The sequence below is a fragment of the Sminthopsis crassicaudata genome, chromosome 2 (genome assembly GCF_048593235.1).
Source record: "Sminthopsis crassicaudata isolate SCR6 chromosome 2, ASM4859323v1, whole genome shotgun sequence".
NCBI classification, from domain to species: domain Eukaryota; kingdom Metazoa; phylum Chordata; class Mammalia; order Dasyuromorphia; family Dasyuridae; genus Sminthopsis; species Sminthopsis crassicaudata.
In genome coordinates, this window is record NC_133618.1 from 333,543,608 (window position 1) to 333,559,007 (window position 15,400).

At 35.1% G+C, this 15,400-nt stretch overlaps 1 non-coding gene across 1 annotated transcript; it reads right to left on the bottom strand.

Moving 5' to 3' along the window:
* Window positions 1–4,942: 4,942 nt before the first annotated feature.
* Window positions 4,943–5,014, bottom strand: TRNAK-CUU (transfer RNA lysine (anticodon CUU)). The gene has a single exon. It is a non-coding gene; the product is annotated as a tRNA-Lys (tRNA).
* Between the last annotated feature and the right edge of the window lie 10,386 nt (window positions 5,015–15,400).

The following is a 15,400-nucleotide window of genomic DNA, read 5'->3' on the forward strand; positions in this document are numbered from 1 at the left end:
GCCTATGATTATATTAATACTAAACATTGAGTAAGCCCCAAACATTGAGAAGAGCCAAACATATGCTAATAGAGTCATTGTCTCATATCAAATAGGTAATTAGCCGTAAGTGCTCAGTTGTCTCATTCAAGCACACCTTTTCAGAGTTTCAGGCCTTTATACACCACAAAATCTGAGAGCAGAAGCTGTGGCTTATTCATCTTTGTATTTTCCCCAGTACCCATCCCAGTGCATTGCACATAGTATATACTTAATGAATGTTGAATGAATGAATGAACAAACTAGAGAGTGTACAATTTGATTCAATACTTTCTATCTCACAGAGATAGAATCATCTGAGTATTTTCATCTTGGCAAGACTGTGGCTTTTTAACCTATTCAGGGTCTAAGAGAATATAATATTGTTTCCCATGGTGATTCGTCTATCTCAATATTCTAGGTTCCATCCTCACCTCCATCCCCATATTAGCCCACCCCACTCATCTTCCTACAGGGTGAGGCATAAAAAGGGAAGAACCACACACTTTTATGCAACTCTTTTGCCCAACATAGTAATATAGCAATTGACTTTTGTTCTTACTTAGCATTCTCCACACTTGTTTCTTTTCTTCTGTAGTATTTGCAGATATTTTTTCACTCCAGCTGCTGCAAAATTTAAATCAGTAATTCAATACACAGACCACAAGATGTGCCACTACACTCCAACAGGCAAGGTCTGTTTCTCCATGGGGACAGAGGATCAGAGCATCTGTCACTCTTCCCCTGGTTGGTTATAATTAACCACACACCCTTTTACACACATAAATATTTATGTGTAAAAAGAAAAACTCCCTAGTGCTTTAAGCCAATCTTTCTTTTCCTCACTGAGCTTTGAAAATTGTCAAAAAATGAATTTTCTATTTACTTCAGTTTTCTGTAGAAAACTCCTTGAATGGAAAAACTTTGAAATTTAATTATTGACTTCTGGCTAAGATGGTCAAATGAGTGGAACTAGAGCAGCCCATGTCTCAAAAATATTCCAGCAAGGATAAAAAAGAGAGAAAGAATTCCAGACCCAGTAATGATCAAGAAATCTGGGGAGAAATAAGTCATTTAACATCTTTCTACCTCAATTTCCTCAAATATAAAATAAATTGTTGTGAAGATAAAAATAAAATATTTTAAAATACCTACTAGTTGCTTAATAAATGCTTGTTTCCTTACTACAGCCACTTTTCATCTCCTTTTATGTGCTGTATTTAGTATCTATTAAAATTTAAGCTCATAAGGGCAGAGACTATCTTTCTTTTTGCTTGTATTTCTAATCCCAGCACTTAGCACAACATCCATTGCCCTTAACAAATGCTTTCTCTTTCTATCATGTATCTATCATCTATTTATCTAAGATAAATTTGATGGAAAATATGGATCTTCATGAACTATAGGATTTATTAGCATTCCTGATGTAACTAAATAGATACTTTGAAATGCAAACATTCAAGTCAAGGAAAACCTAGAAAGATAAATACAATTGAGCAACTGGAAGGGACAATATAAAGATATATCCAAAGGCAAGAGAGAGAAGAAGAAACAAATATGTCTTCAAGGATCATAGAGGGAATTAAATAAAACACAAGACCTGGGAGTGACTTTGTTACATTTTGATGATTTTAAGAGAAGAAAGAAAAGGAAGGGGGGAAAAGGAAAATACTATGGAAAAAAGGAAAAAAGAAGAGAGTAGAAGTTAAAAGAAGAATTTACAAACAGAGTAAAAGATGAAAAGACTGAGTATCACATGAAATTCACTTTTATTTAAACTGGACAAGGAAGAATTTAACACATTCACCCAGAGAATTTAGTATACACATTTGTGAAATCAATAGGGAAATAGGTGGAAATAAGGAGAAGAAAATAGAGGGATTAAGAGTGAGGATAGATTCAGTAAAGCATTAGTCATTAGCAAAACAAATTCTAATTTTAGAGGATGAGTCAAGAAGGGAGGATTAAAAGGAAAGAAAGAAAGTGTACATATACATATATATATATATGTTTTTTGTGCATATATATGTATGCATATATGTGTAAATATAGATATATCAAATAGCATAATGTTCTGTGTGATGTCTCCCTGATAGTTTAGGTTTAATAGTGCAACAAAATAAGATAATCAGAGGTTACTGAACAGTTAACATAATGACATGTACTTAACTATACCAGGGATGAATATTCAAAAGGGATATATATTAAAGACAGCAAGAGTTAATTCAAGTGAATAAAGATCCTCTGTCTCTGAATTGCCCATGATGGTTCAGCTGCCAAACTTCAGGTTGTTTTTATTTACCTCAGTCTCAATTAAACCCTAAAGATAGTATCATTGCCTAGAATATCATTCCTAATATAAATACTGATTTAGATATTTGAAATAAATAGTTAATTAAATTAGAGAAAAAGACAAAATTATAATAATTTAGGGATTGGTTCTCCCTTCTGATTAGAGGGCTGGATAATGGAGTACCAAACTCCTCCCAATGATTTTCTTTATAGAGTGCAGAAACTAAACTTTTTGATTCACTCTGCTTTGCATCTACTACTTTGCCTGATTTAAATTCCATGGAACAAGGTGCCCTCTCAGTGGGGATTCCCTGTTGTTCCTATTCCCCCCTCCCTGCTTTCTTGCCTCCTTTTGTGTACTGTCTCCTCAATTAGATTGTAAGTTCCTTCAGTTTAGACTCAGGAATTGTCTTTCTTTTTATTAATTGTATTCCCAGTGCTTAGAACATTGCCTGGCACATTTTAGGTGCTTAATAAATGTTTATTGGATTCTATTGAATCTCAATGTACCCCCTTTTAGAGCGAGATAAATCTAACAAAAAGACAAAAAGGACCTGAATAAAATTTTAGAAATCTTAAATATGATTAATCTCTGGCAATTAGACTATGCATGTACACACATGTAGGTACATATATGTACATATTTGTACATTGTTGAATATATGTGTAAATACAGTGTATATGTATCTCTACATATGCACACAAATTTCACCTTCCTCAGTGTTGTTATAAGGATCAAATGAAATATATGTAATATACTTATATATGTATATTTTTTCTTAGTTGAGTGGTACTTTTACAGAAATTGATCATATATTAAAACATAAAAATGTCATCAAACATACAGGAAAAATATTAAATACATCTTTTACTAATTATAATGGGATGAACAAATTATGATAAATAATAGAATATTATTGTGTTGTAAGAAATCACAAAAGGAATGGGCTCAGAGAAAACAATAATGACTGACACAAAGGGAAGTGAGTAGGATCAGAAAAACAATACAATAACAACAATATGGCAAAGAAAAACAACTTTGAAAGGGTTAAGAACTTTGATCAATACATTGATCAACTATGATTCTGAAAGAGGAGTGATGAGCTTTACTACTTACCTCATAAGAAAGAAGTGATAAATTTAAGATGCAAGACCATATATGCACCAATATGGGGGGTTGTTTTTCTTCACTATATGTATTTGAATTCAATCTGAGAAGCAATATTTCTGTTACAGAAATCTAAAGCTCATTGATATTTACTATTACTCATTTATACTCACTTTCAAAAGATGTAGAGCATTTTTAGTCCAAAGTGGGCAGAGCCAGAAAAGAAAAATATCCTATTGAAACTGACCTCTCAAAGTCTGCCAAATACTTCTAAATCACTCCATCCAATGCTCCATTCATCCTCTTGACTTGTCTACTGAATATTTATTATCTTTGAAGACACTTGTCATTTGAATATATCAATAGATCTCCATCATCTTTCCAAAGCCTTAATGTGAATGTTCCCCAACTGTCCTTCATCAACCTTCCTCTCTATGCTCTTTCCTTTGATGATTTCCTTCAACCCTCATAATTTTAACTACCATTCCATGAAGAAGAGTCCCCAATCTATATCTTCAAACCTGACCTTTTTTCCTGGCCTCTGGATCCAACTGCTAGAGCAATTGGGTGGTGCAATAGATAAACCTAGAATCAAGAAAACCCAAGCTCAAATCTAATTTCAAATGCTTACCATCTGTGTGACCTTGAGCATGTCTGCCTCAGTTTTCTCAACCACAAAATGGGGACTATTATTAATAGTGTTTACCTCAGTTGGATTGTTGTGAGGTTCAACTGATATAATATTTGTAAAATATTTGGTACAATGTCTGGCACATAGTGGTGCTTAATAAAGCTTTGTTTCCTTCCCTCCTAAGAGATTTTACTGCCTATTTTTTCTCTACCCTTTTCAAATCATCCTTCATAACCCTCCCAGAATAATTTCCCTTATATACAGAGTTGCTCCTTCTGAAAAAAAAAATCTTCAAAGTGTGCCTATTGTTTAACAAGTAGAAGTCTCAAATCCTTAGCATTTAAGGATCTCTACAATTTGTCACCATTTTACCTTTCAAACTTTATCTCACTTTACTCTCTGTTCCAAACTAACTATTCTCTCCTGAAAATGCACTGAACTCTCTTACCTTTTTATCTGTAATCAAAAGTTGTTCTCTATTGTTAGGATTACTAAGTGAGAACTGAGGTTGTCTGGACAGTGACAAGGTGAGAATTCAGGTTTTCTGGACAATTACAAGGTGAGAACTCAGGTTGACTTGATAGAGGGGGCAAGCTCATTGGCTGGGGTGGTTCTTCCCAGAAGCCCTTGCATTATCCCACGCCCATTCTCTGGGAGAATAAAAGAGAGGACTCTCAGAGATAGAAGAAGACTCTCTGCATTACATCAGGCCTGACGGGGCTCTCTGCAGGAAGGGAAGTCACTTCTAAGGACAAGAGTTAACAGCAACTGCCTGGAGACAACGGTTTCACTACAGGAAGAAGAATCTGTCTGAGAGATTTGAGTAGACACAGCAGATCTCTTCCCAGAGAGCGATCCAGCAGCTTCTGGAGACGACAGCTCGTTACAATTGGCGCCCAACGTGGGGCTCGAACCCACGACCTGAGATTAAGAGTCTCATGCTCTACCGACTGAGCTAGCCGGGCGCCCGAACAGGGACAGATACGGTCCTGATTCCAGTGGAAAAGCCTCCCATCCAGATCTCAGTCTCTCTGACCCAGAACCGTGAGTAACGAGGAAACTTTGTTAAAGATTAAGTGAGTGTGCTAATAGATAAATAAGGAACTTGTTAAGGACTAAACCAGCAATCTCTTATAGTGAAATGGGGCAAACACCTTCTGTTCAAGGAAAATGTTTAGAGAGCATCATCAAGGTTATGAAAAGCCAAGGATTGATTATAATTTTAGAGGAGATTACTGAACTTTTAAGAACTGTGAAGGTCATATGTCCTTCTTTTTCTCTGGAAGAAGAATTGGATCCAGATGAGTGGAAATTAGTAGGAGAGCAATTAGGTGAACAGTACAATTACCTTTGTGACATTTTACCCTTTGGTTCCAGACCAAACTCAGTTTCCAAAGATACAATTCATACCTACAATTTAATCCAAATGGCTTTAAAAAATGTTATTCTAAAGGAAGAGATGAAGGAGCAAAATGGGGAGGTGTCAACTAAACTAGGTGAAAAGGATGAATCAGATAACAATGAAGTTAAGTACAATTCTGAGCAACAGCAACAGGAGCACCTCCCATCTCCTCCCTCAATTAACCCTTCATGGGTGGAGCAAGAAGGAGGAGAGGAAGAGGCAGAAACACAAACAGAATTGCCTGTGAAGCAGCCTAAGCCTATGACAAGATTAGAAAAAGCATTGGTTAAAGCTAAGAGAGAAGGACAGGATATAAGTGATTTTATACATGCATATCCTGTGATTGAAAATACTGACTCTGTAGGTAAAAAAAGGAGAAGATATGCACCTTTAGATTTGAATAAAATTAAGGATTTGAAAAAAGGTTGTACCCTTTATGGGGCTACATCAGCTTATGTCAAAATGTTACTAGATGGTTTGTCTTATGAAGTCCTAACCCCGAATGATTGGAAATCCATAGCAAGGATATGCCTGGAACCTGGAGAAAATTTATTATGGCTTTCGGAATTTCATGAATTATGTAAAATTCAAGTCAGATGCAATTTGGAAATAGGAGTTAACACACAATTCACTTTTGAGCACTTAGCTGGTGAAGGTCAGTATGGAGAGAATTCGGAACAGATTAATTATATCATGACAATATATGAACAAATTGCTAAGGCTGCAATAAAAGCTTGGGGTGTCCTTCCTGGACAGAAAGATCGTGGAGAGGCTTTCACTAAAATACAGCAAGGTCCCAATGAACCTTTTGCAGATTTTGTGGGACGTTTGCAAACTGCTGTCAAAAGAACTATTGGAGAAAATGCAGCTACAGAAATAATGACCAGACATCTGGCTAAGGAAAATGCCAATGAGATTTGCAAAAGAATTATATGGGGATTAGACAAAGATGCTCCTTTAGAGGAGATCATAAGACGCTGTGCTACAGTGGGAACAAATGCTTTTTACACCGGGACAATGATGAATGTGGAAAGGCGGGGTCCCTCCTGGCAAGGGACTTCTAGAGAAACTCGGCGATGTTTTCAATGTGGAAAAGTTGGACATATAAGAGCTCAGTGTAGGTATGGAGATACAGGGAGAAGACAGGGTGAAAGAAGACCTAAAACCCCATGTCCAAAATGCAACAGAGGACTCCATTGGGCATCAGAGTGTAGATTAATTCAGGGAAATGGGATGAGGGGCCCAGGTCCAGGGCCCCAGGCAAAAAAGACTTGGGGCATTATGGCAGCTGATGTTACACCCAAAGAGCCTTTACAAGGCCAGGACTCTGATTTAATCAACCAGCAGAAAAGCAATCACATGGCAGAAATGGATTACCTGATAAGTCAGTCAAAAGGCAATCAGATTGCAAAAATGGATTACACTTGGGGAGAATACAGGCCTTTTAAACCAACAGGGCTGTGTCCAGTGCAAACAATTCCAATGTAATTGCCAGACGATGAGAAGAGATTTAGAAAGTGGTAAATAGAAGGTAATTAGATAGGTTAACTGCCTGGGAGAGAGGGTTTGCTTGTATTTCTTCAGCAGGAAACGGAATCAGATGGGTGCCAACGAGTCATATTCGCCTTGTCCATCAGAGAGAGACAGAAAAAGAGAAAGACCTCAAAATAAAGGAGAAGATCTAAGAAACATTTGACACTGAAAGAGCATGGATAATAAGAAGACTGTTAAAGAACTTTAAAAACCAGCAGGAATCATTGGACTTCCTCACACAAGATGAGACTAATGGACAATGGACTTATGGACATTTATAAATTTTCAATTTATGATTATTTGATTATGATTATGTTATATACTTCTAGCATGTGTTACATTACTATGTTACTATGTGCTTATGTAATTTATGTAATTATCTGTAATACTTCCCATATTGATGGATTTATGTTTCAAGGTCATTTATGTAATTCTGTAATACTTCCCATATTGATGGATTTATGTTTCAAGGTCACGACTGTCCTATGTTCTAAATCAAATTAAAGGGGGAGATGTTAGGATTACTAAGTGAGAACTGAGGTTGTCTGGACAGTGACAAGGTGAGAATTCAGGTTTTCTGGACAATTACAAGGTGAGAACTCAGGTTGACTTGATAGAGGGGGCAAGCTCATTGGCTGGGGTGGTTCTTCCCAGAAGCCCTTGCATTATCCCACGCCCATTCTCTGGGAGAATAAAAGAGAGGACTCTCAGAGATAGAAGAAGACTCTCTGCATTACATCAGGCCTGACGGGGCTCTCTGCAGGAAGGGAAGTCACTTCTAAGGACAAGAGTTAACAGCAACTGCCTGGAGACAACGGTTCACTACAGGAAGAAGAATCTGTCTGAGAGATTTGAGTAGACACAGCAGATCTCTTCCCAGAGAGCGATCCAGCAGCTTCTGGAGACGACAGCTCGTTACACTCTATATCTTTAGATATAGAGAACACTATTCTCACACTATTCACCTAATAAAATCCTCCCATCTTTTAGGGCCCAAATCAAATTCCATTTGATGTCTAGTGCCCTCTTGCTGCCCTTTTACAGATTTCTCTTCTGTTCTTCCCCCCCCACTCCCACCTTTAACAGCCTGTTAAATTATTTTAAAGGAATAGATATTTGAAGGGACAGAATAATTTTAGATTAGGAGTTAAGTATTGCCTTGATTGGGATCTGCAAAGTAATCCAAAACACATTACTCAAATATTAATCTCATACACATCTAGGATAGATAATCCTTGGTTTAGTAGCTCTGGACATGGGATCAAAAGAACTGTGTTTTGAAGCTAATTCTGCCATTTTCTAGTCAATGACTATAAGCAATTAATTTACCTCTAAGACTCAGTTTCTTCTTCTGTAAAATGAAGCTAGACTAGATGATTTATAAGGTAATATATATTATAAATATATGATCAAAAGCAAGGGAGATACAATATTTATTTGTGGAATCTAGTAAATTGAATATCCTACAAGATCCACAAGTCATTACTTCAATCTTTAGCTTCTTCTGCAAACATTTTTTTGCAATTTGCCTCAGGCTTCATCAATTTAAAATATCCTAGTGCTGTTATTAACTTCCACTGTTCAGCATTTACTGCAGAGTTGACTGACACCTGCATACCTCCCTGCAACAACTAATTAGGCCCTTAGTGCCCAAGGTGTAGCTAACAAACTAACCATATGGCTCTGTTCAATGCTGCTCTATATTCTGCATGTTTAGATATAATTATATGTTTATGTAATTTAATGCAATTATTTTGAGGCTAAGTATACAGCACATTTTTAAACAACTTTGCAGCCTCCCCAAAGACTTTAAGATCCATTTAACAGTTTCTCTCTTCCATTTTAATTTCTCCCTGAACTGGCACCAGCTAGATTGGCCTCCTGTGCTTTTTTTGTTTTCATAATAAGTTCATGTATCTCATGTTTATAGAGAACTTTGAGGTCACATGCACATATATATGTATATAAGCATATACATATACACACATACAAATGTCACAAAGTTAGTATTTTGATTCAAACCCTAGTCTTCCTGAGTGCAGGAAAAACTGGTCAGTACTCTATCCATTACACCACACTACCTTTATTGTCCTTGTCTTTTTCTCTATTCTTAAAAGATTAATTGTTTATACCTAATGAGATCAGAACTAGGATCAATGACTTGAAGTTACATGGAAGCAGATGTAATATAAGAAAAATATTAGAATTTTTTTAAATTTTATAATTATGCATTTTTGACAGTATATATGCATGAGTAATTTTTTTAATAACATTATCCCTTGTATTCATTTTTCCAGATTTTCCCCTCCCTCCCTCTACTCCCTCCCCTACATGACAGGCAATCTCATACATTTTACATGTGTTACAGTATAACCTAGATATAATATATGTGTGTAAATCCAATTTTCTTGTTGCACGTTAAGTATTGGATTCTGAAGGTATAAGTAACCTGGGTAGATAGACAGTAGTGCTAATATTTTACATTCAATTCCCAGTGTTCCTTCTTTGGGTGTAGTTGTTTCTGTCCATCATTGATCAGCTGGAAGTGAGTTGGATTTTCTTTATGTTGAAGATATCCACTTCCATCAGAATACATCTTCATACAGTATTGTTGTTGAAGTGTATAGTGATCTTCTGGTTCTGCTCATTTCACTCAGCATCAGTTCATGTAAGTCTCTCCAAGCCCCTCTGAACTCATCCTGCTGGTCATTTCTTACAGAGCAATAATATTCCATAGCCTTCATATACCATAATTTACCCAACCATTCTCCAATTGATGGACATCCATTCATCTTCCAGTTTCTAGTCACTACGAAAAGAGCTGCTACAAACATTTTGGCACATACAAGTCCCTTTCCGCTCTTTAGTATTTCTTGGGGATATAAGCCCAGTAGTAGCACTGCTGGATCAAAGGGTATGCACAGTTTGATAACTTTTTGGGCATAGTTCCAGATTGCTCTCCAGAATGGCTGGATTCTTTCACAACTTCACCAACAATGTATTAGTGTCCCAGCTTTCCCACATCCCCTCCAACATTCATCATTATTTGTTCCTGTCATCTTAGCCAATCTAACAGATGTGTAATGATATCTCAGAGTTGTCTTAATTTGAATTTCTCTGATCAGTAGTGATTTGGAACATTCTTTCATATGAGTAGATATAGTTTCAATTTCATTATCTGAGAATTGTCTGTTCATATCCTTTGACCATTTATCAATTGGAGAATGGTTTGATTTCTTATAAATTAGGATCAATTCTCTATATATTTTGGAAATGAGACCTTTATCAGAACCTTTAACTATAAAAATATTTTCCCAATTTGTTCCTTCCCTTCTAATCTTGTTTGAATTGGTATTGTTTGTACAGAAACTTTTTAGTTTGATGTAATCAAAATCTTCTATTTTGTGATCAATAAAAATCTCTAGTTCTTCTCTAGTCATAAATTTCTTCCTCCTCCATAGGTCTGAGAGGTAGACTATCCTCTGTTCCTCTAATCTATTTATGATCTCATTCTTTATGCCTAAATCATGGACCCATTTTGATCTTATCTTGGTGTTAAGTGTGAGTCCATATCTAATTTCTGGCATATTAATTTCCAGTTTTCCCAACAGTTTTTTTCAAATAATGCATTTTTATCCCTAATGTTAGTATCTTTGGGTTTATCAAACACTAGATTGCTGTAGTTGTACCCTTTTTTGTCCTTTGTACCTAATCTGTTCCATTGATCGACCAGTCTATTTCTTAGCCAATACCAAATGGTTTTGGTGACTGCTGCTATATAATATAGTTTTAGATCAGGTATATCTAGACCACCTTCATCTGACTTTTTTTTTTTCATTAATTCCCTTGAAATTCTCGACCTTTTATTCTTCCATATGAATTCTGTTGTTATATTTTCTAGGTCATTAAAATAGTTTCTTGGGAGTCTGATTGGTATAGCACTAAATAAATAGATTAGTTTAGGCAGTATTGTCATCTTAATTATATTCGTTTGGCCTATCCAAGAGCACTCAATGTCTTTCCAATTATTTAAATCTGACTTTATTTTTGTGGCAAGTGTTTCATAATTTTGCTTATATAACTCCTGACTTTTCTTTGGTAGATGGATTCCCAAATATTTTATACTCTCAACATTTGTTTGGAATGGAATTTCTCTTTGTATCTCTTGTTGTTGCATTTTGTTGGTGATGTATAAAAATGCTGAGGATTTATGTGGATTTGTTTTGTATCCAGCAACTTTGCTAAAGTTGTGAATTATTTCTAATAACTTTTTATTAGAATCTCTGGGGTTTTCTAAGTATACCAGCATATCATCTGCAAAGAGTGACAGTTTGATTTCCTCATTACCTACTCTTATTCCTTTAATCTCTTTCTCAACTCTTATTGAAGAGGCTAACATTTCTAATACAATATTGAATAGTAATGGGCAACCTTGTTTCACTCTTGATTTTACTGGGAAAGGTTCCAGTTTATCTCCATTGCATATTATGCTTACTGACGGTCGTAAATATATGCTCCTGATTATTCTAAGGAATAGTCCATTTATTCCTATACTCTCAAGTGTTTTTAGTAGGAATGGATGTTGGATTTTATCAAATGTTTTTTCTGCATCTATTGAGATGATCATATGGCTTTTATTAATTTGATTATTAATATGATCAATTATACTAATAGTTTTCCTAATATTAAACCAGCCCTGCATTCCTGGTATAAATCCCACTTGGTCATAGTGTATTATCCTGGGGATGATTTTCTGAAGTCTTTTTGCTAATATCTTATTTAAGATTTTAGCATCAATAGTCATTAAGGAAATTGGTCTATAGTTTTCTTTCTCAGTTTTCGATCTACCTGGTTTAAGTATCAGTACCATGTCTGTGTCATAAAAGGAGTTTGGCAGGACTCCTTCATCCCCTATTTTTTCAAATAGTTTATATAACATTGGGGCTAGTTGTTCTTTAAATGTTTGGTAGAATTCACATGTACATCCATCTGGTCCTGGAGATTTTTTCCTGGGGAGTTGATTAATATCTTGTTCTATTTCTTTTTCTTAAATGGGACTATTTAAGCAATTTATCTCCTACTCTGTTAATCTAGGAAGCCTATATTTTTGGAGGAAGTCATCCATTTCACTTAAGTTATCAAATTTATTGGCATAAAGTTGGGCAAAGTAACTCATTATTTCTCTAATTTCCTCTTCATTGGTGGAAAGATCCCCCTTTTCATTTGTAAGACTAACAATTTGATTTTCCTCTTTCCTTTTTCTGATCAGATTTACCAAAGGTTTATCTATTTTATTGGCTTTTTCATAAAACCAACTCTTGGTTTTATTTATTAATTCAATAGCTTTTTTACTTTCAATATTATTGATTTCTCCTTTTAATTTTAGTATTTCAAGTTTGATTTTTGGTTGGGAGTTAAAATATTAGAATTTTATGAAAATGAAATGGTCTTCCTTTAAAGGTCTTGTCACTAAAAATGTTTAATCAGATACTAGAGTAAGAGCCATTAGGGATGTTGTTAAGGGGCCTATGTGTGAGGTAGAAGATTGAAATAGATGAGTCCTAAAGTTCTTTTCAATGCTAAATTATATATATTTTAATACCTTGCCTTACCCTAAGATCACCATTTTCCTCTTTAATATTCCTAATGCCTAAGAAAAGTACTTTCTCTATGTTAATACCCTTATTCCTTTAAAAAATTTCTTTGAGGGCTATCAAACTATACATACCCATTGATTGAACACTGTCTCTATTGGGTCTGCATCCCAAAGAGAACATAAAAAAGTGAAAAGGACCCACATGTACAAAAATGTTTGTAGCAACCCTTTTTATAGTAGCAAGGAACTGGAAAAATGGATACCCATCAATTGGGCAATGGCTGAATAAGTTATGGTATATGAATGTTATGTAATATTATTGCTCTATAAGAAATGACCAGCAGGATGATTTTAGAGAGGCCTGGAGAGACTTACACGAACTAATGCTAAGTGAAGTAGAGGCAAGAGAACATTGTACATAGCAACAAAATTATACAATGATCACTTCTGACAGACATGGCTCTTCTCAACAATGAGGTGTTTCAGGCCAGTTCCTATGATCTTGTGATGGAAAGAGCCATCTGCACCCAGAGAGAAGACTGTGGAGACTGAGTGTGGATCATAACAGTATTTTTTTTGCCATTTTTGTTATTTGCTTGCTTTTTTCCTCTTTCTCATTTTTTCCCTTTTTGATCTGATTTTTCTTATGTAGCATGATAAATATGGAAATATGTATAGTAAAACTGCACATGTTAAATATATATTGGAATACTTGCTGTTTGGGGAGGGACTTGGGGGGAAAAGAAGGAGAAAATTTTGAAGAAGAAAACACAAGATTTTGCAAGAGTGAATGTTGAAAACTATTTTTGCATATATTTTGAAAATAAAAAAGCTATTATAAAAAAGAAAAAAATGTCCTTTAAAAAAAAGTATTTTGTCCTCCAATTTCAGTTTTCTGGCTCAAATAATGCTATATATACATGATTCATTTCTCAATGATCACTATATTATACATAAGGTGTTATTATGGCCTATGAAAATAGCATATTCTATATTTAGAGAAATGAATTTTTACCAATACTGTTTGTTAGTGGTATAAATTTTGATATTCCACATCATTCCATTTTGCCCCAAACTAATTAAGCAAAGTGGCAGGGGAGTGGAAATGTATAGTTAAATGGCCCATTGGATAAATGCCAGACCTGGAATCAGGAAGACAAATCCTCCTGAGTTTGAATCTGGCCTCAGATACTTACTTATTAGCTATGTGACTCTGGGCAAGTCACTAAAGCCTAAGTTTCCTTATCTGTAGACGAACCATTCTAGTATCTTTGCCAAACAAACAAACAAAAACCTAATAGAGTCTCAGAGTCAGACATGACTTAACAACAAGAAAAATTAACAGTTATCCTACACCACATTCTTTTTTATGGTTGAATGTAATTCAGTGCATATTTGCTCTTTATCAGAACTAATTTTGAAGCTAGCAGGGATGATACTTAATGTTCTAATCAATTTTTCCCTTAAATGGATGTTCAAATGATTAAAGGAGAATAGTCATAAGCAATGAAAATCCATAAAATACAGATGAGTCAGTGAATAAAGGACTTTTACTAGCATAGACATAATAATTATATATCCTTAAATTACTTCTTATTTCAACTGTATGAATTTTTTATCTTTTAAAAAATATTATGTTATGTGGTATAAAAAATGGAAACTACAATACAGAACATTTAAAAATCACACCTAACTATACCACATGGTATCCTCCTTATGCCTGGAAGGATCATGTCTAGACAAAAGAAAAAATCATCAATAAGAATAGCAAATAAAGGCTCACATAAGTTGAACAAGAAAGTTGTCACTATTTATCCCATCTCAGTACTTTAATGAGAATTAGGAAAGTCAATTTCTGTGTACTCTAAAGGAATGATGTGCCCAAATAATACTAGCTTAATTAAGTTATAAACAAAACTGTAAAGCTTTTTACTCCAAACATACATTAATAAAAGGTTGACAACTATGTATGGTCTTTCCCCTAAGATCTACTCTAAAACAGAAGATCCAGAGGAGTGAAATACAAACAATTCCAATCCAATTACAAGCATTTATGTAGTAGCTACTATGTGAAAAGCACAGAGAATAAATAAAAAATAAAAAGCTTTCCTTGATCTCAAAAAGCTTGTATTCTTTTGGAAAGTTTCAACATGTAAAGAAATAAATATACACATGGAAAGTTGAGGAGGAGGAAAAGAACACTAACAGCTAAAGGGGATCAAAAAAGACTTCCTGAAAAGATAAGGTAAATGTAGTGAGTTCTGAAGACTGCAAGTGAGTAAGGAGAAAGAGGGCATTCCAGGTATAAAATCTGTCCCAAAGTCAACTGATGTGATGATAAGAGTCCAGCCCTACATGAGGGTTGGGGCAGAGTTGGCAAGAAGCAAGAGAGCTCCAATCTCTACCAATCCCCTTTAGGGATATTTCAAGGCCATTCCCCTTTCAAGACTCTACAAATGTAGTATTCCTGAATTCCAGCTTCAAGAGAGAAGATAGAAGAAGTCAGTCCCACTCTGAGAAGACATAAGTGGAGATGACAATTCCATTATGTCCCTATTCTCAACTTGCCACTCTAGAGACTTTGGGGAGTTTCACTTTGGGTAAGATCTAGAACTTTATTTTTTGATTGAACTAAGTTATCTTACTCCCAATGGAAGGGCTTCTTCACTCTAAATCGTCTAGTATATGTTTTTCCTATGTATATCTTCTCTGATTTCTGTTTTGCTACACATTTGAACAAATGGGCTTCTTTGTATTTGTTAGGTGTGTTTATTGTGGGAAAGGGGTCAAGCCTTGGATATAGAGCTTGGGGTCTCCTTT